Source organism: Micromys minutus (genome assembly GCF_963924665.1).
Source record: "Micromys minutus genome assembly, chromosome: 17".
NCBI classification, from domain to species: domain Eukaryota; kingdom Metazoa; phylum Chordata; class Mammalia; order Rodentia; family Muridae; genus Micromys; species Micromys minutus.
This window is the reverse complement of record NC_137952.1, coordinates 12121056-12143617: the sequence shown is the minus strand read 5'-3', so window position 1 is coordinate 12143617 and position 22562 is coordinate 12121056.

The window sequence follows — 22562 nt, the reverse complement described above, 5'->3', positions numbered from 1 at the left end:
TCTTAACTCTTTGGATATACTAAAAGCAGCAAGATGTCTGATTGTCCCCACACTAAGATATAGTTTTCTAAGGAGACAAAATCACTTTTAGACTGGCCCGATTCTCTGTTCCTACCAGAAACTGTAGTTTTCAGGAACAAGAGAAACTTGTTTTGACATTTGAAACTGGATTTATTATTTTTTTTTAAAGTTCAGATATTGTGCCAAACAATTTAACTTCATGGATTTATTGGTCAATGTTTAAACACATAGCCCTGTTGCCTGGATTTCCTATGCCCCGTTTGTTAGAACATGATTTCAAAAGAGGACTTGTCTCTCAGAAGCATTTGGTAAGCACTTGAAGTGGATCTCTGCCTTTCAGGTTTGAAGAGAGTAGAGGAGGTGAAGACCTATTTTGCGACTCTTGGCTGGGGCGCCCTTGAGGATGACCCTGGGAACCCGGCCGTGTGCCTTTGGGGCCTTTCCCAAACTGTCAAGTAGACAGGACAGAAATTGAAGGGGGAAAGAAAAGAGTGTTGCTGTGACTCAGAATTGTTCTTAAGGAGACAAAATTTTCTGGTTTCTAGCCCGGGTCTTGAAGTAGTTGTAGTTGCACGAAGAAAGAGAACCTAGTTCAGAAACACATTGCTAGGTGTTGGTTGATGGCCAGAGAGTATAAAGACAATTTGTAGATGACACTGAAGGATACAACCCTCTTTATTATAATTCCTCCATAGTTGACTGATTCCCAGCACTTTTGTTAGCTTTTGCCCCATAGAGATCTTTAGATACAGGAGTAGCCAATGTGTTATACTAGACTGTAAGTGTGTACGCTGTCTTGTTGTCTTTAAGAGTGTGTGGATCTGAATCCTTTCTGTTTCCGAGTGGAAGAAACCGTGACAACAAAGCTCTGTGTGCCCAACGATGTGACTTCTTTGCCGACTTAAGGGTAAGTTTTTAAGGACTGGGAGGATATTTCCCCAGGTTTTAGAGAGCAGTATTTCTATTTCTCCACCACTTAAAGAAGTTCTAGACTAAAGCTCAGTAAACTATAGTCTGGGGTCATATTTGAGCCCCCTGTTTTTGTAAGTAAAGACTTCACACAGGTGTAAACACACAAAATAGTGTCCAGCCCCTTGTTGGATAAGATTTGCTAACCCAGGGCCTGTTTGTATTTTAGGAAGGAATTGCCATCCATGTAAAGGGATTAGACTGAATTACCCAATAACATGGCTGGTGTGAGGGGCAGGAGTGTCTTTAAGATTCTCATTCTCCCCCAATGAGAGTTCTCTTCTCCACTGCAAACCCAGCCCACCGTTGTAGCTGATGTTCCTCATTTCTTCTGAAAAGCCCCCCCCCCTTTTCCTTCTTGTTTTAGTCTCTCCTTCTTGTCCACTTAGAGGTGGGACCGGGGACAAGGGCAGGTGTCTAGAACTATCAGCTCCTGATTCTGTGGCCTTGGCCAGTAACCTGCTGCCTCATCGGGGCCAGGTATTCCGGGTTCCTGGTTGGCTCTGCTGCCTGGCACCATAGAGGGTGGGGAAGGGCAGAAGAGCCAGTGATGATGTCCTGGCCATTGGGAAACTGCATGTTGGAGAGAAGGCAAGGCTGGGGGGAACACCTGCATAGGCCTGTGCTGGAATTGGAGAGAGGTAGAGAGAAGCCCGTTTGCCATGGAGCACAGAGGGGCACAGAGTAAGAACTGCTGATTGGAAAGGCAGAAGGAGGCAGTCAGGTCAGGCTCCAAACAGGTGCTGTGGATGAATGGACCAGGCTGAGGTACAAGTTTCTTTTTAAGATCCCTCATGTGCCTCCAGTCCCTGCGTAAATCACAGGTCATTTGATGGAATGAACAGAATCCATGTTCCTCCCTGAAATTTCTAGTGAAGGTTTGGATGGTAAGATAACATAGTAGGGGGCCCAGACCACAGAGCAGGATGGGAGCCTCTTGAAGGGTCTGAGCAAGGATGTGTTTTTCTCTGAGTTATATCTCCAGAAGATGACTCTGGCTGCCACACTGGGGGCCGGGTCAGAGGCTATTGGAATCATCCAGAGGAGGGTAGATAGTAGGAAGCATATTCTAAATTTGCTACTGAGGCAGGCGAGCTTCTCGGCTAGGCTGGCCTTGGATGGTGAGATGGAAGAACCCAGGGATGAATACAGACTTTTGGAGTATGGGATGCAGAGGACAGAGTTATCACTCTGTGAACATGTTGGTCAGCCATGAGCTTGGATGTGGACATGTCAGTTGTCATGTTGGAGATGCCGAGGAGGAGCCGTGCAGAGTGTGGTGTACAGGGGGAGAGGTGGGCTGAGGGTCTCAGTACGGAAATCATCAGCCATCTCTAGATGGTACTTAGCGGCTGAAATATCTCTGCACAGAGGGAGGTCAGATGCAGAAGGGGATAGTACGTGAGCACAAGTTTCAGGTCATGATGCTCAGTGGCAGGAGGATCCAGGAGGGTAGCTGCTATTTATAAACACTAGGGAAGTGTGTGAATCCTTGTCAGGACATTTACCAAAGCACTACATGGTAGGGGGTGAGAGAAAAAGCCTACAAAAGCCCCCTCAACGGTACAACAGATTCAGGCTGGTAGCCTCCTTACGCTGCCGAGGAGCTGTCTCTAAGGCAATTGTAAATGATGTCCAGGGTGATAGGGCTCTCTGATGTGCTGTGTAGTCAGGCAGATAGCTGCAGGAGTGGCTTCAGGGAGACTGGAGTGCTGTAGGTGCCAGGCAGGAATAACTAAGGGTGACCGTCTCTCTAGCTGCTCCCCCAGGGGAGAAGCCATAGTTTCCTCAGAAGCACTTGGCACACTGTCCGGAGAACAAGAGAAGCCACTGCCACGCCATCAACAGCTGTGTGACTTCAGGAAGATCGCTCAACTTCTCCCAGGCTCTATTTTCTCATCTCAAATGACTAATAATTTCGATCAAGGGGGTATTTGTAAAGATTAAAGAATTTTTAATACATCAAAGCATGTGGAGAGTTGCAAAGCGATAGGCAATACAACCATGTCTGCAGTCCCTGGCTCCATCCACACAGGAATGGGTTGTCACACCTTGGCATAGGTGATGGGGTTTTCCTTTCCAAACATATTTCTTTGCGATCCCTAATCCTAACCGTTGGGAGAAAGACAAGACGGACGAGGAAAGGGGAGAAGGACAATAGGGGAGGTGAATGACCAAAGGACATTAAAACATGTTTGAAAACATCTTAATGACACCCCTTATTTTGTACAATGAGTTAGGCTAAAGAGAAAAAGGACAAAGTCAGTATTTTAGAGAGAGAAAGAGAGAGAGAGAGAGAGAGAGAGAGAGAGAGAGAGAGAGAGAGAGCGAGCTTCACACACAAATGTCTTCCTATTTGCTTGAGAATTCAAGCATGAGCCACCATCCCTGGACCGGGAACACATGAGAGAAATTTCACTTCCCCAATCAATGATCGCTCTATCCCTCTGTGTCCTTATCTGCCTCCTCCTTATCTCAAAAAAGCCTTTAGCCAGTTGCCAGGAGAGATCTCTGATCTTTCTCTTCTACCTCCCACAATGCAGATAAAAAGCAGGAGGGGGCACAAAGGTTGAAATAATTCTGGTTCTGCCAGTCTCAGTTAAAGGGGCATTTTAGGCAGAAGATGGGGTTCCCCTGATGGGGGTGGGAGATCAGTAGATCTGTGTGTTCCAGTCATGACCCATCCCATGACTCTGGGGAAGTCAGGAATTCAAGCTTCAGGGACCCTTTGGACAGCTTTAACTTTGCTTAGGTTGCAGTTTGGTTATTTCTGCACGCACCCACTAGATGGCGACATCTTATAACCCTACAGCAAGGTTTTGCTTTGGAAAAATGCCAACACACAGGCACACCTCTCTCTCTCTCTCTCTCTCTCTCTCTCTCTCTCTCTCTCTCTCTCTCTCTCTCTCTCTCTCTCTCTCTCTCTCCCTCCCTCCCTCCCTCCCTCCCTCCCTCCCTCCCTCCCTCCCTCCCTCCCTCCCTCCCTCCCTCTCCCTCTCTCTCTCTCTCTCTCTCTCTCTCTCTCTCTCTCTCACACACACACACACACACACAGTTGCTCTCTTCTAAAGTGCAGAAGAATATCCATAGGTCCATAGCAGTAGGGAAGCAAAGCAAAGGGCATTCTACCTGAGCACTCTGGGTAAGTTGGTGATGCAGACATCCAGACTTGGCACTTGCAGGAAGGAGGTGAGGACTAAGGTCTCTACTGAACATTTCTTCCTTGGTTGCTTACAGTGGTGGCAGGGAGATATGAGAACTGTCCTGTGTTAGGGAGCTGCAGAGGTAGCAGAGAGGTGCCCTAGATGAAAGGCTTGTGTGAGCCCTGCAGAACTCTGCCCCATGCCAAGTGCTGCCCGGTCTTGCAGAAGTTAACCTTGCAGATGCATGCCCAGGGCTGACTGTTAAGACCATCCTGGTACCTCCTTTGCAGGCAAAGAAGGTAGAGAGAGGGACAGGAGTATTCTCTTATAGATGGGGAAACTGAGGGCCGAGCAAGGTAGCTCTCTGGGTTCTGTCTTCTTGCCAAGTTTTTCGCATGTAACATTTCAATTGACTTTAAATTCTCCCCCCCCACCCCCCGCAATGTCCCATGCTATGGGATGAGCTAGCACGCCTTCTTTAGGTTCCTGGCTCCGGTTTGCCAAGCACCAGCTTCTGTGCAAACCCAGGCATGCTGTGATGGCTGAGGTTCCAGTAGCAGATGAAATTCTTCAAAGTCATCCAACAGTCGACCGAGGCAGTACAAGAGAAACGTCATTTAAAGTAATTGCTTACTAACTTGCCAAACAATCTCATATCTTCTAACAGTAGACGGTTTGCAGTTAATAATGGTAATAATAACCACTTGTTTGGCACTTCTTGTGGACCAGTCTCTGTTTTAATCAGTTAATATCATTAAGTCACATAATCCCAACAACACCATGAAATAGGTCTTACTGTCTTTTTTTTCTTTTTCTTTTCTTTTTTTTTCTTTTTTCTTTTCTTTTTTTTTTTTTTTTTTTTGAGATAGGAACTGTCTATATAGCCCAGGCCATCCTGGGACACAGGGAACTCCTCCCTGCCTCAGTTTCCCCAGTGCTTGGATTACAGATATCTGCTGACACATCCAGTTCAATTATTACTGTGTCTGCTTTACAGGTCCAATAGGGTAAATCAGAGAAGGTCAATAACTCACCTACAGTTACACAGCTCGAAGGCACAGAGCCAACATCACACCCCGCTTTGTCTAACTTCAGAGCAGATCTTTTACCATCCCCAATGTGGAGTTGCCTATGACACTTTCTCCCATTTGTAGGCTGTGACGGGTGAACTTGTCAGAGTTTCGGGCCAGAGCACCCGTCACCATCTTATCATCCTCTTGTTGTGACATGGTGATCAGGCTCAGGGCTTGGCGACTTGGTGGCTTTTAAGTCACACCTACAGGCCACTCAGAATGTGAACGTGTGGGATGAGAGCATTTCTTGCAGACAGAGGTCCGAACCAGCAGACAAGACACTGCTGGGTCTGTGTCTGCTTAGAGGCAAGCACGGGGGGAACAGGCATCTCAGGGAACAAGAGGACAATAGCTCAAAGAAGAGTAGCCTGTGTACAAAGGGCCTCAGTGTGCTGGGCTCTGAGGTAACACTTCATGTGTCACCCTGCTCTACAGGGACTTAGCATGTTACAGTAAGGACCGACTGCTCAATCCCCATCTTGTAGGAGACAGTGTCTCAAATAAAGAAATGGATGCTGTAGGCTAGGGGCATAACACCATGGGAGGGTTCTGCTTAGCATGTGCAAAGGGCTGGGGTCCCTTAGCACCAGGGCTAGGGGCATAACACCATGGGAGGGGTCTGCTTAGTGTGTGCGAAGGGCTGGGGTCACTTAGCACTAAAGGCAAAAACAGAAGCGAGGAACACAGAGGCCGGATTTTACCTTCCTGTTTTACCGCAGAAGGCTTTGAGCTGTAGTGGGACTGTTCGAGATGCAGATGGCCAGTCGCCAGTTGCTGGTGCCGAAGTTACTGGTACACAAGCAGCACAGAGATTTCCAGTCTGACAGATGGACTCCCTGATCTACACCTCCCTGTTTTAGCACATGACCCTTGGGCAAACTATCTCGTGTCTACCCCGTCTCGGTTTCCTCATATTTAAAAAAGGGAAAATTCAATATCTTCCCCAAGGTTTCTGAGAGTATCGAGGAGATGAGTAAACGATGTACCTGGTGGGCCACACTGTCTGATAAACAGCACCGAGGATGATGAGGACAGCTGCTATATAGGCACACCCTGGAAGTCTTGTTATACAAGCCTGGCTACCTGAGTTCAGTTCCCGGGACCCATGTAAAGGTAGAAAAGTGTCCACCAAAATGTCCTCGGATCTCTACGCTTGTGTCATGGCACACATACTCTTACCTCATCTGTGGATGAGCGTGTGCACACACATACGGAGTAATAAAAAATGAATATATATATATATTTAAGGGACAAGAAATAGAAGAGAAACTCCCTAAGTATACTTAGGGAAACTCCCTAAGTATACTTCTTTCCAAGAAGAGATACCATGACTACAATAGGTTTGAAAAGCCAACTATGGCTTCCTTGATGATATACTAGTAGTACCCGGATGAAAAAAAGCCACGGAGAGTCATAGTGATGCTGGATCAACCCGCAGGCTACGCAGTCCTCCTCCACATAGTCCTCCTCCACAGTCCTCCTCCACATAGTCCTCCTCCACAGTCCTCCTCCACATAGTCCTCCTCCTCCACACAGTCCTCCTCCACATAGTTCTCCTCCTCCACACAGTCCTCCTCCACACACCTGCCACATAGTCTGAGGTTCCACCATGAGAACTTCTACCTGGAATAGCAACCAGGTAGAAGGGTCTGGAATGTTCTGATTTTCCACATTTAGCTTTGGGCTGCCTGTTCTTGTTATAAACACAAATGAAAGCTGACAACTCATTTTTCCCCCACTGTATTTACTGCAGAAGGGGCCCATCATTGTAGAAGACTGGGAAAAAAAACAGGCTAAGCAAAATTATGAAGATAATTCAACCTGCAGCCCAATCATGTTCATGTAATTACCATTAGAACACGGGTCTTCACTTTGTCATTTCCTTGTATCAAAGTGTTTTTCCTCTTGTGGAATGTAATATTAAATATACCAATACTTTTCATTTTTGGATAATGACTTTTTATCTCTTCTCTAGGGAATCTTTTCTAGAGTTGTGAAGAATTTGCCCAATCTCTTTAAAAAGGTCTATGTTAATAATCTACCTCTGGGTTGATCTCTGTGTATAACTAAATCAAGAAGGAACAGGTTCTATTTTCCTTTCAAATGAATTTTCAATGGCAACCGAGCCATGTTCTCCCCACTGTTCCCCAGTTTCACCTTTTCTTGAAAACTCAGTTGCCCACACAGGGGCGGATCTCTCACTGGTTGCTGCTGTGATTCAACAGTCTGTCTGCATGCTGTAAGTAAAGGAAGAGGCTATGTTTTTCTGCGAGCTAACAATGAACCTCAACATTTCGTGGACAAACTAATTTTCCCCTTGGCGGGTCCCAGGAGGTGTATCATGACACATGTCCTTTCCAAGGTGGAGTCAGCACTGTTGGGCGAGCTCTCTATTCAGGCTACAGACTGGAAATGGTCCATGGGCTTCATTGACTCACCGTGGAAACATCATCCATCATTCTCTTCCTCTTACAGTTCATCGGTCATAACCAGTCAGGGAGCTCCACCCATCTGCAAAGGGCAGAGATGTGCTGGCTGCCGTGTGCCTGGAAGGGGAGGATGCTGTTGAAGAAGAGGAGTGACGACGGTCTCCATTTATCTATCCCCAAATGAAAATGACAGTCTTAATCACTGCCGTTTAAAAGCAAGACTCCACAGCCAGTTGAGCAGGATCTCCAGCTCTGCTTCTCCTTCTAGGAGGTCACTGCTTGTCTTGAGTCTTGGTAATTCTATGTGAATGTAAGAAAGTGGTTATGTTCTTTCAGTGTCTTATTGGGAGGTGGGAGATAGATCTGTCTCAGTTGGTCAGATGCTCGCCCTCCAAGCATCAGGATCTGAATTCAGCTTTTTGGCACCCATGTAAAAATCTTGGCATGATGGCTTTCTCAGCACTGGGGAGACAGAGACAGTTTCTGGGGACTTGCTTGCCAGTCAGTGTAGCCAGTTGGTAAGTTTCCAAGATTTGGTGACAATGTCTCAAAATAATACATATATGTGAGTGACATTAGGCAGGATGAGTCGATTCAGTTGGGTGTATTTATATGTTTGGAAATACACACATGTAACACCAATTCATGAAAAAAAAACTATGAATTTGAGAGACAGCAGGGAGGAGTTTGGAGGGAGGAAATGGAAGGCAGAAACAATATTATACTGTAATTTCAATAAAATAAAGGACAATAAATTATATATATACACACATATATATATGATTTAGAGCAGATGCAGAGACCCACAGCCAAACATTAGGTGGCTCAGGGGAAGTCCATGGGAGAGGGGAAGGAAGGATTGTAGGAATCAGAGGGGCTAAAGAGACTATAAGTATGTGAGAACATGGCTCACAGAATTAACTAGACAGGGATCACGGGGGCTCACAGACACTGAAACAACAACCCCAGCATGTGCATAAGTCTGCGTAGGTCATAGTTATGTAGCTTCATGTTCTTGTGGTGTTTCTGACTTTTGTCTGCTCTGGGGACATTTTTTTTTTCCTACAGGGTTCCCTCGTCCAGTCTTGATCTGAGGTTTTGTGTCTAATCTTATTGTCTCTTATTATCTGTGTTGGGTTGATATCCCTGGGAGGCATGCTCTTTTCTGGAGGTAACCAGAGGAGTGGTTTGGGGGAAAGAGGAGGAGAGGAGCTGGAAGGAATAGACGGAGGGGAAAGTGTGGTTAGAATGTGTTGTATGAGAGAAGAATAAATTAAAAATATTTACATGTATAAAATAAAGAATTCTATAATAAAGCAGAAAGTGATCAAGGAAGACGCCCAGCATTAGCCTGTGGCCTCCACACTTAGGCACACAAATTGGGGAGATGCACATGTCTTGTTTGAGATCTTATTGGATACATAGCTCCACTGAGAAAGAGAATTAACATTTAAAATAGGAAGTGTTTTAACCAACAACATGAGTTTTTATCTTTTGACCCTGGTCTTTTTCACTTCCTCTTGAGAATGTTCAGTGTTCTGTACAGGGACCTTGTACACAGCTTGTTAAAAACTTCCCTTTTTTGAAGAACAACATTATCAACCAATCAAACCCTCCACAGCTCCCATGGACTAAAACACCAACTATTGAGCACTCATGGAGAGACCCATGGCTCCAGTTGCATATGCAGCAGAGGATAGCACTGTCTGGCATCAATGTGAGAAGAGGCCTTTGGTCCAGTGAGGGCGTGTTTTCTCAGTGTAGGGGAGTGCCAAGGCACTGAGGTGGAGAGGGTGATTGGGATCTAGTGCACCTTTGTGAAGACAAGTAGAGGGGAAGGGGGGATGGGAACGGGAGGGGGAGGGGATAACATTTGAAATATAAATACAGAGAGTATCCAATAAAATATCTTTTAAAACTTCCCTTTTTAGATATTAAAGTGTTTTTTCTTTAGAAATAATTTGTGGTTGGTATATAAGCATTCACTCATTTTTCCTTTATTTACTTTGCACCCAGAAATATTGTGAAAGCCATTTTATATTTATTTAATGTTTCTGTGTGTGTGAGAGATTCATGTCTGGAGTTCAGAGAACAACTTGTAATTAGTTCTTTCTTTACACCATGCAGGTTCTGGTGACCGAATTCCATTTACCAGGCTTTGCAACAAACCCCCTTATCTGTGGAGCCATCCTGCCTGCTCTTGGGAAACTTTTGGATTATAAAAATTGTCTATGGTTTTCCATGGATCTTGATGGGGGTAAGAGTATGACCCCTCTGTCCAACTGACATCACTACACCTACAGGCCTAACCCTGACCTGTGGCCCGCGACTGGGCCTTGCTAAAGAGCCCTCTTTGCCTGATAAAAGTGGCTCTCATCACTCATCAAAGAAACTTCCCTTTTCAGCAGATGGAAGCCAGCACAGAAGACCAGCTGTGGTTTTCTGTGGTCAAAATACAGAAAACAAATGAAGGTATGGTGGCCAGCCCCAGTGGCTACCTCTCCAACACAATTCCCACACCCAAGGCTCAGGGAACATCATGGGAGATGGGGCAGAAAGACTGTGAGAGCCAGAGGACCAGGAAGTGTGCTGTGAGATTGTGTCTCTTAAAAATAACAAGAAGGCTTTACCCATGATGCCTCAACAATATGGCTGCCTAAAGAAGACCCCCAACAATGACAACGTGAACAGTCATGCTAGCATGGAAGGGGGGAATCTCACAGGGCAGCGCCCCTGAACAAAAGATAAGTAACAACTGCCAAGAGAGGGAGAATTAATCTTCCCCAGGGATGAGCCTTGGTCATGGTTGTTCAATACTAAATGGCCACCCCTGAAATCATATGCATATAAACAAGAGTAAATGACTCAGCAGGTTACATTTATGTATTGATGTATATGTATGTCATGTGTATATGATGTGTATGTGTATATATGTATGTATATGCATGTTATGTGTATATGTTTATGTGTATAACACATATGTATATGATGTACATGTATGTCATATTGATAATCAAAGTAAAAGAGGTGATAAATTTGAGAGGGAGGAGGGGAGAAAAGGGGGTGATCGGAGGGACAGGATACAACTGGAATAACTAGAAGGAGGAAAGGGAGGAGAGAAATGAGGTAATTATGCTTGAAACATTTTTAAACTATTGAGGAGAAAGAATATAATCCACATATAAAAACAATTCTCACATATTTCTTTTATTATGTATGTGCATGTGGAGGTGTGTGTGTGGCACATACACACAGGTGTGCAGGTGGGAACACTACAGGAAGACTTTGGGTGCCCTGTCTATTACTCTCCACCTTAGCTCATTGAGACATGGTCTCTCGGGGAACCTGGCCTAGGCTGGTGGCTGGCCTGGTAATCTTTCTGTCTCCATGTCTCACGTTGCTGGAGTTACAGGAACCACAGCCACGTCTGAAGTGGTAAATGTTAATCCACTGTAAACCAGCTTATTTATTTTTTTCTAACATGGGGATTCAAATTCAGGTCCTCATGTTGGTACAGCAGGCATTCCTTCCCACAGAGTCATCTCCCCAGCCTGCCTTACCCCTTTATTCCTTGTTCTTGTCTAACCCTGTAGATGCTGCTGAATAGTCTGGCAAGAACCAGCCTCCTTCCATTCGCTGCCTCACAGGGAACATTTTCAAAGTTCCTCCCCCGAACACATTGTTAAGGATTTTTACTGCGGGCACTGAATAGCAGATTACTAATGTGCCTTATTTTTTCTAATTTCCAAGACTTTTGCATAATGAACACACGTTGAATTTTAGCAAGTGCTCTTTTTCTCCGCATGTGTTGAGCTGACTACTTATGCTCCTAGGCTCACAATGGGCTGTTCCCTGATAAACCCCTTGAAAGTGGGAAATAACAGGAGTCTAAAACGTATTTGACCCACAGAATCACTGAGCACTGTGGTTCAGGAGCAGGGTATCCTGGGGGTTGTCAGCTGCTCCCTGGTGAGCCTGGGGTGACCGGGAACCAAGGCTAATGGCTGCTGCCCAGAAAAAGGTCACAGTTCATCCTAGGGAAGCAAGGAGTTTATTAGGCCGCCTTACAGAGAATGGGCACACACATACAGGTAGGAGCATGGATGGCCTTCAAACAGCCTGAGAGCCTCCAGATTGGGGGGGTCTGCATCCAGAATGGTTCTTCCATGGCTGTGTACTTGGCATGGCACCCCTCAGCTAGTCCTTCCTTGGCTACAGGATTCCAGCCCCACCCTGAGTCCATAAGCAACCAGGGCAGAACTGTATACAACTGGCTGAGAGGAGTGGTTTGATACTTGGGTGAGGGCCCATGGTCCTCACCACCCTCCTTCCATGAAGGAGTGTCAACAGGCAACAAGCATTTGCACACACAGTTGAGTTCGTGAAGGTGGTGGCAGTTTGCCTTGGAGAAATGTACGACATTTCTTTTCCTTGAGTTTAGTCCTCACGGGACGGGGCTAGTTTGCTATTGCTTTTCTAGGCTTTTCTAGAACTCCAATAAAAACATTGTGCTCCCGTGTCCTTCTCATTTTGTATTTCCCATCATCCCATCTCTCCGCTCCGTTCTAGGTAGCTTCTGCTCCCCAGTTCTCTTCCTACTTGTTTTGAATTTGCTATTAAACCTACCTGTGGAGCGTTTCATTTTGGCTATCGGGACTTTAAATGTTAGAATTCTAGCACTGTTAATACCACTGTTTGCACCAGGACCCCCGCATGCTGGCCCACGCTCTGGATCTGGACCGTCTGTCTGGCTCTTTTAATTTACAGTTTCTCTCAGTTCATGACTCATGACTTTCTTGAACTTTGTGATCGTCTGGTCTCATAAGTGGCTATAAGGGACAGCGTGACTTTTGTGATACTTACCCACATTTCTTTTATGACATTTGTTATTCTTACTTAGATATTTTTCTCCTTTGCTGGGCCTGCAGTTCAAGGTTCATCAAGAAGATTCTCTGTCTAGTCCATCTTTGTATTTGTCAGAGTTCTACCTGAATATGAAAATATGACTGACGGATGTTAGTTCTACCTCCTTCAACCTCCCTCCCTCTTTCACCCTCCCTCCCTCTTTACCCTCCCTCCCTCCCTCCTTCCTTCCTTCCTTTTTTCCTTCCTTCCTTCCTTCCCCTCTCCCTCCCTCCCCTCCCTCCTTCCCTCCCTCTCTCCTCTCCCTCTACCCCCTCTCTCTTTCTTTCCCCCCTCATTTTTTTTCTGAGATAGCATTTCACTATGTGTCCCTGGCTGGCCTTGAACACCCTCTGTAGACCTGGCTGGCTCCACTCACACAGACCCACCCACCTTTGCTGGGATTAAAGATCTTTATGTTTTGTCTTCTGAGTTTGAGCTTTCTAGGCCTCCTTACTGTTCCCTAAAATAGAAGATGGCTAGCCTCTCAGGGGGAGGGGGGCCTTCGCACTCCCTGCTCCCCCTGTCCAGAGCATCTGTCCCAATGGGTTCCCATTGGCTCTTACTTCCCATCTCTTCTCTAATTCTCTGATTGTATAGCACAGTGGTCTCCTCGCCTCTGCCACTCTCTGCCACTCCCTTCTTTATCTCACTTTGTAGCACTTGCCACTAAATGACAGAATATTGCCAGATGCTTCTATTTGGTTATTGTCTGTCTTTATTGCTAGTTTATAACCTCCCCTTAGAGGGCAGCTCTTCTGAGTTCTTTTGTTTTTGCCAGAAAATTCCCTGTTTTTGTCAGTTCCTAGAACACAACAGCCACCCAAGAAAGATCTATGAACTAGGTTCTATGATAGTTGCTTTATATAAAATTACCTTTCCCCTCAGACTTGACTGTTGTTGTCTTCCTGTTGCTGATAGGTGAACCGGAGGCCCAGAGAGATTATTTAACTTGCCAAAGACAACACAGTAATGGTTGAGGTGGGATTTGAACTCAGCTCTTAATGCTCCTGCAGCTATCCAGGCTGCCCTTGTGTACGTAGTGAGTGCCTATTGGAACGTGCACATAAAATTAGGAGAGGCAGGTTGGGGTGGCCAACGACTTTGGGAAAGAGAAAAGAACCATAAAACTGTGAGCTCAGACACTGTCCTATGATCCAGCCCTCCTCTAACCCCCTTGCACTATCATCCCCATCTGAGGGTCTCCCCTGGCTCCTGCCTCAGCCAGTCTTAGTCTTTTGTTAGCTTGGTGGATCCAAACAGCAGTGTCAGCAGAGCAACAACCAGATCTGTGAAGCAATGCACAAGACAAACAGAGAAGGCAGCTCTCGAGTGACGCAAGACCACACAGATGTCAGGCACTACGTGCTTGTACACCTGCCCATCCGTGTTATTAGACTTTTACACTTTTCTGATAAGCCTGGCAGATGGACTGCCTCCCTTGGGACCTCTTGGAGAAGCAACGCAGGTCTGTGCTGCTTAAGGTTTTCTGACTGGCTTCTTGGGAGCAAAGGTAGAAGGTTCTGAAGCAAATGCAGGGGCCAAAGGACATCCAAGAGCACCCAAGAAAGACCAGGAGCCATCCTGAGATCTTTGTGTGCCAGGTTTCCCATTCTGTCACCTGCTGGTTTGAGGGAAGGGCCAGTGGACTCTTTCCTGATCTCTGAAGCTTCAAGCATGCTTCATTTAAGGAAACGGGGACCCTCTGAGGGGCATGATTGGGACTCCCTTCAACAGCCTTCTCATGTCCTTGTGGTCACTTGGTGATGAACAGGACATCCTTCTGGATGGCTGTACAGAGAGGAGGCCAACTTTGGAGCAAAGTAAAAGTGGGACCTTGGTTAGAAGCTGGATCCTAGCTGAATGACTCAACAGTGATAACTCAGTCTCAGCCTTCTCCTCTCTTGAATGGTAATTACTAAGTGTTCCACAGTATGGCTGTGGAGAGCACATGTAGCCATGTAACAGCAGGACAAAAGCATCCTGAGGTGCTAGTCAATCAGTAATACTTCTTCCTGGGTGTGGGAACCAGATGGTCTATGTCTTTTACCACGACTCTTTAGTCTGTGGGTCCCGGCATTGTATGAAGTCATGGAATTGAATGCAAAGGTCATGAAAAAATTGTAACAGTAAAGGTTTGTGAATACACAGTGACTGAAATCTAATTCAGCACTCAATGTGTAATAAAACTGAGGTGTTCCTCCCAGTGTTGGCCTGTGTGGCATCTGGCGACTTCTTTGCAGCCTTGCTTGCAAACACAAAGTGAGTATTTCCCCCAACTTAATGCTTTTTATTAATTATTTGGAAATTTTGTACAATGTAACCTCTCATAGTAATTTTCCTTTCTCTTCAGGTCCTCCCTCCCCTCCCTCACTAACTCCCACCCCAGGTCCTCCCTCCCCCCTCACTAGCTCCCACCTCCCACTAATACTGCCCAGCATACCTCATTCCAGAATTGAGATCATTATCTGTTATGAATTTTAGTGTTCTTACTGTACATAGAAGGTTTTATGAAGATATAATGCTTTTAATCTGGAAAAACAAAGACTAAATTTTTTTCCTAGTCATTCCTACTTTTATCCATACCAAATTCACTTGTGTTTGGATCATATAAGAATACTGAACTTAAAAATTTCTGTTTGATATGCCTTCTTTCATTTCATTAAAAAAAAAATCTCTGGCTCACAATTAAGATAGAATGCCCATACGTTTCTGAAATGGCCCTGAACATTCATCTGTCACCATGTAGTATGATTTTATGTGAAGGAGCAGTCTTGTCACTGATGATTATGAAACAAAATATATTGATCAATTCAGAAACATGTTAAAGATGCTTTGTGTCCTGCCGTATCAAATATTCAGCTGCAGATTAAGTTTTATGAAATAAGCATGAACATTTTACTAGTACACAGATTTGCAGTAATCTTCAGGAACGGTAGCTAAATACATACCAAAGCTTTTTAAACAATACATTTCTTTGAGATCAGTAGCTTTAGTCTTATACACATATTTTATATACCTATATACCAATTGAGCCACGAGGAGAAAATGTTTAAGAAGCAAAACACTGTCTGACAGGCTACAAACTATATTTCTTTTCTTGGTTCTTTGTGAGTATGAAAACTATTTTCTGTCTTATGGGAAAAAAAAGACCTGAAACTCTGTTCTTAGAAGATCCACCTGGTTCGTTCATTAAAAATGCATCCTTCCAAGTCCTGTTTCCAAGATTTTTAATTTCACAAGATGCCCAGATATTTGTGGGTATTTCCCCCAAGGATATCCTTGCAGTAGACTGAACATTTGTGTCTGCAATTCACAAATTTATATGTTGCAATCCTGACTCTCAATGCGATAATGCTAATTAGGAAATGGGACCTTTGGGAGGCAATTAGGCCACCAGGGTGGGACCTTAATGAGTGGCATTAGTGTCCTTATACAAGAACCCCTCTGGAGCTCCCTCACCCCTTCCTCTGTGTGGAGATGTAGTGAAGAGATGGCCATCTATCAATGAAGAAGTGGTCCTCTCCAGACACCTACTTTGCTAGCATTTCATGACTTCTAGATCCATAAGAAATAAATTTCTATTTTCCACAAGCTTCATTTATAGTTTTTCTGTACAGAAGCCCAAATGAATGAAGGTCACAACATACCCCTCTCCTGCCCCTTCAGGTAATTCTGACGTAGAGAAACTCTGCTCTAGGATTCATGGAAGGCTCACAATGCCTGGTTGCCTCAAATGCAAAATGCTCTTATAAAGACCAAAAATAGAACTGCAGACTCCCTCAACCTCCTTTGGATGTTGAATTTGCATGGCTATAGCACCTTTTCATCAAGGGCAAATGAGACCCAAATGATTTTTTTACTGTGACCCAGAAAGAATATCTTCTGGTGGTAAGGCCTGGGGAAAGAGAGAGGAGTCAAGTGCCACAGGGAAATTTGTGCCAGCCACAGACACCTGGCATTGGCTTCTGTTCCATAGTCATGCAACTGTGGAATGTCATTTAGATTCTCCAGATCCGCTCTCTTATTTTCTGAAAAATACCTTGCATTGTTTATGCCTCATGGCTACCATGCTTACACAAAATAAACAGTCTTCCGAAAGGGCACACTTCTTGATGATCAGGATGGACAACAGAGTTGATAGTTATTGAAGGAACCAGAAAGTAAAAGCCACCACCTCCTGTATCAGTTGGAACCTAGCTGAGGGAGGATTCAAGTGCTTTCAAAAGAGGAAATTTAATGCAGGAACGAATAGTGCCAACACTGGAGGCGCTCCAAAAAGCGAAATTGTTGATGAGGTGTTGTTAGGTTAGCAACAGTAGAGAGCCAACTGCATTTGTAAGCTAATAGGAAAAGACAGTAGGAAATGTTACCAGTGTTCCTGATGGGCACTTGTGGAAGAAGCTGGAGCCACGCAGGGAAAGTAAGGGCTGCTAGAGGCATGTTTAGGGAAAAGAAAGACAGAGAAGCCCCCTGGCTTCTTACTTCCTCTATCAGTCTCTTACTGGGGCTCCAGCTGGTGTCCCCATAAAAACTATCACTTCTATAGGTCACTGACTCTTCACAGACAATGTGGCAGTCAAAAAGAGGCTGGCTCTATGTTTCTCTCCATTTTTCACTTCCTTGCAAGAGTGTACTGCCCAGCAAATGGACGACGGTTCATAAAACAAACCAAACCGAAAACAAAACAAATACTACATCCCTATACGCAGGTCACTTTCTAGAACTCTATTGATATCACTTCCAGCTCCTTCAGTCCCTAGGTTGCCACATGTACTGTTACACTTAGAGACCATTTCACAACTGGAGAGATAGTAGGATTCTAATGTCACGAGCAATTCAATGCATACATGATAGAAATCTTAGCTACGAAGCCCATGCTTCTATTAATTAATTATTTAGCTGCTATATTTGCTCAGGCAAGGCTTAGGCAAAACTTGGCTAATTTCCCTGCAGATACTTCTTTGTCTCTGTAGACAAAGAAAAATAGGATAGACTAAAGGTAAAATAAAAAAAAAATCTTTATTTGGTACCATGTCTTTTCTCAGAAATCTTGGTCATTGTGGAGACAGTGACCCAGACCTCTGCCATTGAGTCCACAGGTATTCTGTTGGTTGGTTTTTGGACTCAGTACTAAGTGTTGATGAGGTACAAGATGAAGTCTGGTTCCTGTGATGGTTGATATGGCCGTCTAAAAGATACCTGTGAGGGACTGTATACATTAGCTGATCCTCTTGACAGATTTGTGAGGATTATCTGTGAGGGAGGGAAGACCCACCTCGGACATAACTGGTACCATTCCATGGACCAATTTCTCAAACTGTATAGGAAGGAGAGTGCGCACTGAACCCAGTGTTCATTGCTCTCTGCTCCCTGATTGTGCGTGCAGTGTGACCACCTGCCTCATGAGTTGTCTTCTGCACCTGGATGGACTTCTCTTTGAACTTTGGGCCAAAAATAAACAAACAAACAAAAAATTTATAAAACCCTTTCTCCCATAAATTGCATTTGACAAGGTTTTCTATCATATCAACAGGAAAATAACTAATACCTCTGTTAGGTTTAATTAAGCCAAATTCCAATAAGAAAGTTCTAAGAGCAGGCATGCATTCAAGAAGAGAATCAGGTATGTGTGATTTGGACTTATTTGATCTTAGATCTACTTCCTACCTGTTCTCTTCATGGTACACACCCCAAGACATCGTCGTCAGAAGATATTCTTGGCTATCACTTTCTAAATCAGCATGGCTAATGGGGTTCTGCTCTCTCCCTTTGCGTTTCTTTGATGCTTGAGCTTGCAGTTCAGAGCTCGCTCTGTATCTAGTAAGCGGTGAGTAACCAGGGAGCATTTGAGACTTACCTAGTTTCATAATCCAGCCTTCAATCTGAGGTCAGAACGGATGATCACATTTGTGTGTGACTCAAAGACCACAGGCTCTGGCATCCGACACTGAGTGCTTACGAAAGGGCTGAATTCCCTGGACACCTTCTCAGACTCTCTCAAGCTGGGTCCAGGAATTCTGCTTCCTGTTTTTTCATAAACACAGTCTCATGGGAACTTATTAAATGAAAAATGTGTACACACAGCATTACCATGTCTTTCTTATAGGTAAGTTGTTTCCAGTTGTTCACTTCCTGAACTGGGAAGTGATGACTCTACCTTTGTCTCATCACATTATGAGTTTTCGATGAAGTTTTTCAGGGCTTGCATCTGTTGGCAGATTCTGGGGGTCATGAACACACTCATCATCCTCATTACTAGATAGCAGCAAATCACTTTTTAAATTGCTTATAAGAATCTGGTCTTCTGAACCATCAGAAGAGAGTTAGAATGTCTTTTTCAACACATCCTGGCCAATGTTTGTTATCATCAAATTTTATAATTTTGTCAGTTGAAGGACACACGTAGCCTTTCTTACATTAGTTTGCATTCTCTGACTACCAGCAAGGTTAAGTATCTCTTTAAAGTTGTTTAATGATGCTCATTCTTTTTCTGTTTCTTCTGAGTCTTATCTATTCCAGGCTAGCCTTAAACCTGATAAACAGGTAGACATGACCTTAAACCTCAGGTCCTTTCTATCTCCTGGAGTGCTAAGATTACAGGTGTGTTCTATTATGCTTGGCTTATGATGCTCACTATTAAAATCAATTTAAAAATGCATTTTTGGAAGCCATGCATTCACATTGTAAGAATATATTTTTCTTTTCACATGGAGCTTACTTTGAGTAAGCAATTCTCATTTTAATAATAAAGAAGAATAAGTTTCTTAACATTTGTTCTTTATTCATTTGGTACAAAGAACATTGCAAGCCAGAAGCGCAGGTATTAGAAAAGTCCTGCTTTTTACCCCTGGAGATGGCCAAACACATCTAGAGGTCAGGGTCACTCATCCAATTAAATCATTTTCCTATTGTAGATTCTGAAAATTGATCTGCTTTTTTTAAAGAAAAAAATTTCTTATGTGTATTGATTTTTGTCTGCACATATGCCTGGTACTTGCAAAGGTTAGTAGAAGAAGGTATTGGAGCCCGAGAACTGGAGTTGCAGATGGTTGTGAGCCACCATGTGGGTGCTGGGAATTAAGCCCAGGTGCTCTGAAAGAGGAAGAAGTACTCATAACCACTGAGCATTCTTGCCCTTGCTTGCTTTTTCTACGGATCTGCCATGATCCCTTCTTTCCCAGGTTCTTCTTGGGACCTGGAAAAAAGCAGTTCGTGACCAGAATCTTTGCTTAACCTCCAGCCTTGAGCTCTCCCAGGAGTTACTGGCCACTGCCATTGGAAGCATAAAGATGGGGAAGGCACAGGGAGATAAAAAGCCAACTGAATGCCTTCATCAAGGACCAGTGAGATGGAGGAGCTGGGAAGAGCCAGCCCATTCTCCCCAGGCTGTCTTCACTGATGTACTGCCCACACCTAGGAAGTGGATCACTTCCTACCTCACCCATCTTTTCGCTCAATCTTTGATCTACTGCTTAAGGTTATCTTCCCCTTTACAAACTAACTCGTCCTTTTCTCCAACCAGCCCTGAGAAAAAGGATCACTGCCAAGTTAAGGGGAACACCAGGTGAGGTCTCTGGAAGCCAATGCATTCTCCCACGGAGGGCACAGCCTTTAATCCTAGATGGCTGTTGATGGAGATTGCTTCTTCCTTATCCAGTCTTGATGTGTTCTCAGAGGCGGGCAGTGTGGCTTCCATTGCCCCTTGTTCACTCTTACCTGTCATTACTCCACAGCTCCCTTTCCCTTGAACCTAGAACAGGGATGGAAAAGCCAGTGGCAGAGACAAAAGCCTAGAACAGTGAGTGATAGGACAAGCTGCAGCTCCTTTTGCGAACAAAGGGGGAGGGGTTCTGCTTCCCAGGATCGGCATTGGGCAAGAAGATAGAGTTCAGTGATAGGAGCCAGTCTTTGGCCATTACTCCACAGAGACCCCCTCACACTAAGAGGTCTTTAAAAATAGTCTTGACTAGCATACATTAATTATACACAATGGGTTTCATTATGATGTTTTCATATATGTAATGTATTTTGCATATATTAATTCTCCATTACCCTCTCTTGTATCCCTCCGACTCCTCCTGATCCCCTTTCTCATATCAATTAGTCCCCTTATGTGTGTTCATGTTGGTGTGTGTGTGTGTGTGTGTGTGTGTGTGTGTGTGTGTTTGTCCCATTAGGGTTGCTTCAGCAGTATGGATGAGGAATTACATAAGAACATTTTTCCAGTGGTTATAAGCACCATGACCTTCCTATAGAGCCTTGGGGAAGGGTTGTTTAAGTTCCTCCCCTGAGTGGAATTAACAGTCTATAAATTCTCTGTGAGCCCCTCCTGGTCCATGACAGAATGCTGAGAGGTTCGAGCCTGGGCAGGGTGATCACAGGTGCTGAGCTCAAGACTGCAATGGCTGTGTCATGACCAGAGGTCAGCACTCCGCAGCACCCTTTGCTTTCCTCTGGTTCTTACATTCTTGCCGCTCCTTCTCTGGTGTTCTCCAGGCTCTGGAAAGGGTCAGGTAGATGCCTCACTGTGGCTGAGTATCCAACAGTCACGTTATCATTTTGACCAAAAGCAGCTTAGCCATCACAGGGAGGTAGCTCACTCGGGGCTCTAGGATTTTCATTAAATAGCCTGTGACTGCTGGGAGTAGTTTTACTCACCTGCACAGAGCACCCCTATTCAAATACATTCTTTAAAACATGTTTTTTTTTTTTTTTAAATTTATATGCCTTTGGATGGGTATGTGGGACAGATGAAGGCGTTGAGTCCCAGGGGACTGGAGATACGAGTAGCTGTGAGCTTCCTGATATACATGCTAGGAAACAAACTCTGGTCCTCTACAAGAGCAGCAAGCACTCACTGCTGAGCCCCTCTCTAAACTGTTCAAAATTATTTTTCATGTATCAGGTTTCCTTATGACATTTCCACATCCTCTTGGTTTTGGTTAACCCTTTCCTCTTCCTCTCTCCTCTACCCTGTCCCATCCCCATTGCCTCTTCAGCCTTTTCACCACAACAGCGGCCTTTGTCATAAGATGTTATTTAACCGAGTTGAGGTTCTTTGTGGTCAACTGTCTAAGTCAGTCATAACAAATATTTACCGAAGTCCTCTTAAGTGCCGGATTCTGTGCTGGATGGTGTGGGTGGGGGTCAGACTAACACAGAGAAAAGGTCCTGCTCAATCCTGCTGTCACGTAGCAGGGTTTTAAAGGAATAAGATAAATGAGTAAACTTTGTTCTCTGTACACAGACGTGCACGGAACAGGCTATGCCAGAGTTGGAGGAGCAGTCATTAAAGGAAAGAGAGAGGGAGGGAGGGAGGGAGGAGAGGGAGAGGGCGAGAGGGGGGTGAGAAAGAACAGAGAGAGAGAAGGAGAGAGAGGGAGGGAAGGAATGTGAGGGAGAAGGAGAAGGAGGAGGGAGAGAGGGGGTGAGAAATGGGGGGGGACTGTCCATAGGTAGCAGCTGCCCACATAAAGCACTGAGTTAGTTTAGGGATGGAAAATTCCAGACTAACAATTTTACATCTACTTGCAGTCGTATCCAAGATGGCAGACTAGGTAAACCATGGAACACAGTCCATACTCCTCAATAAAGGCACAATGTCCTTCTCTACCTGACTTGTTTCTCCTCTCCTGTCCTCATCTGAATCTATATTTCAGTGGATTCCCCCTCTGCTTCCTTTGTTAGCATTATTTAGAGCATGGCTGGGCAAACATCACCTGGAACGGGCTGGAGGGAAATATTCTCAGCTCCCCAGACTGGATGCTGCCTGCCCAGAACCCTGCCACGGTGGTGTAAACCAGCCACATAGGACACACCATCTCATGCTGGCTCTGTGTCTGTATAGGTACGGGTGCTGGGATTTGAACACACCATCTCATGCTGGCTCTGTGTCTGTATAGGTACGGGTGCTGGGATTTGAATTTTATGTGATTTTCACATTTACTAATGTTATTCTTTTGATTTTTCAATCGCTTAAAATATAAAATATATTTTTAGCTTATTAGTTGTAAAAAAAAAAA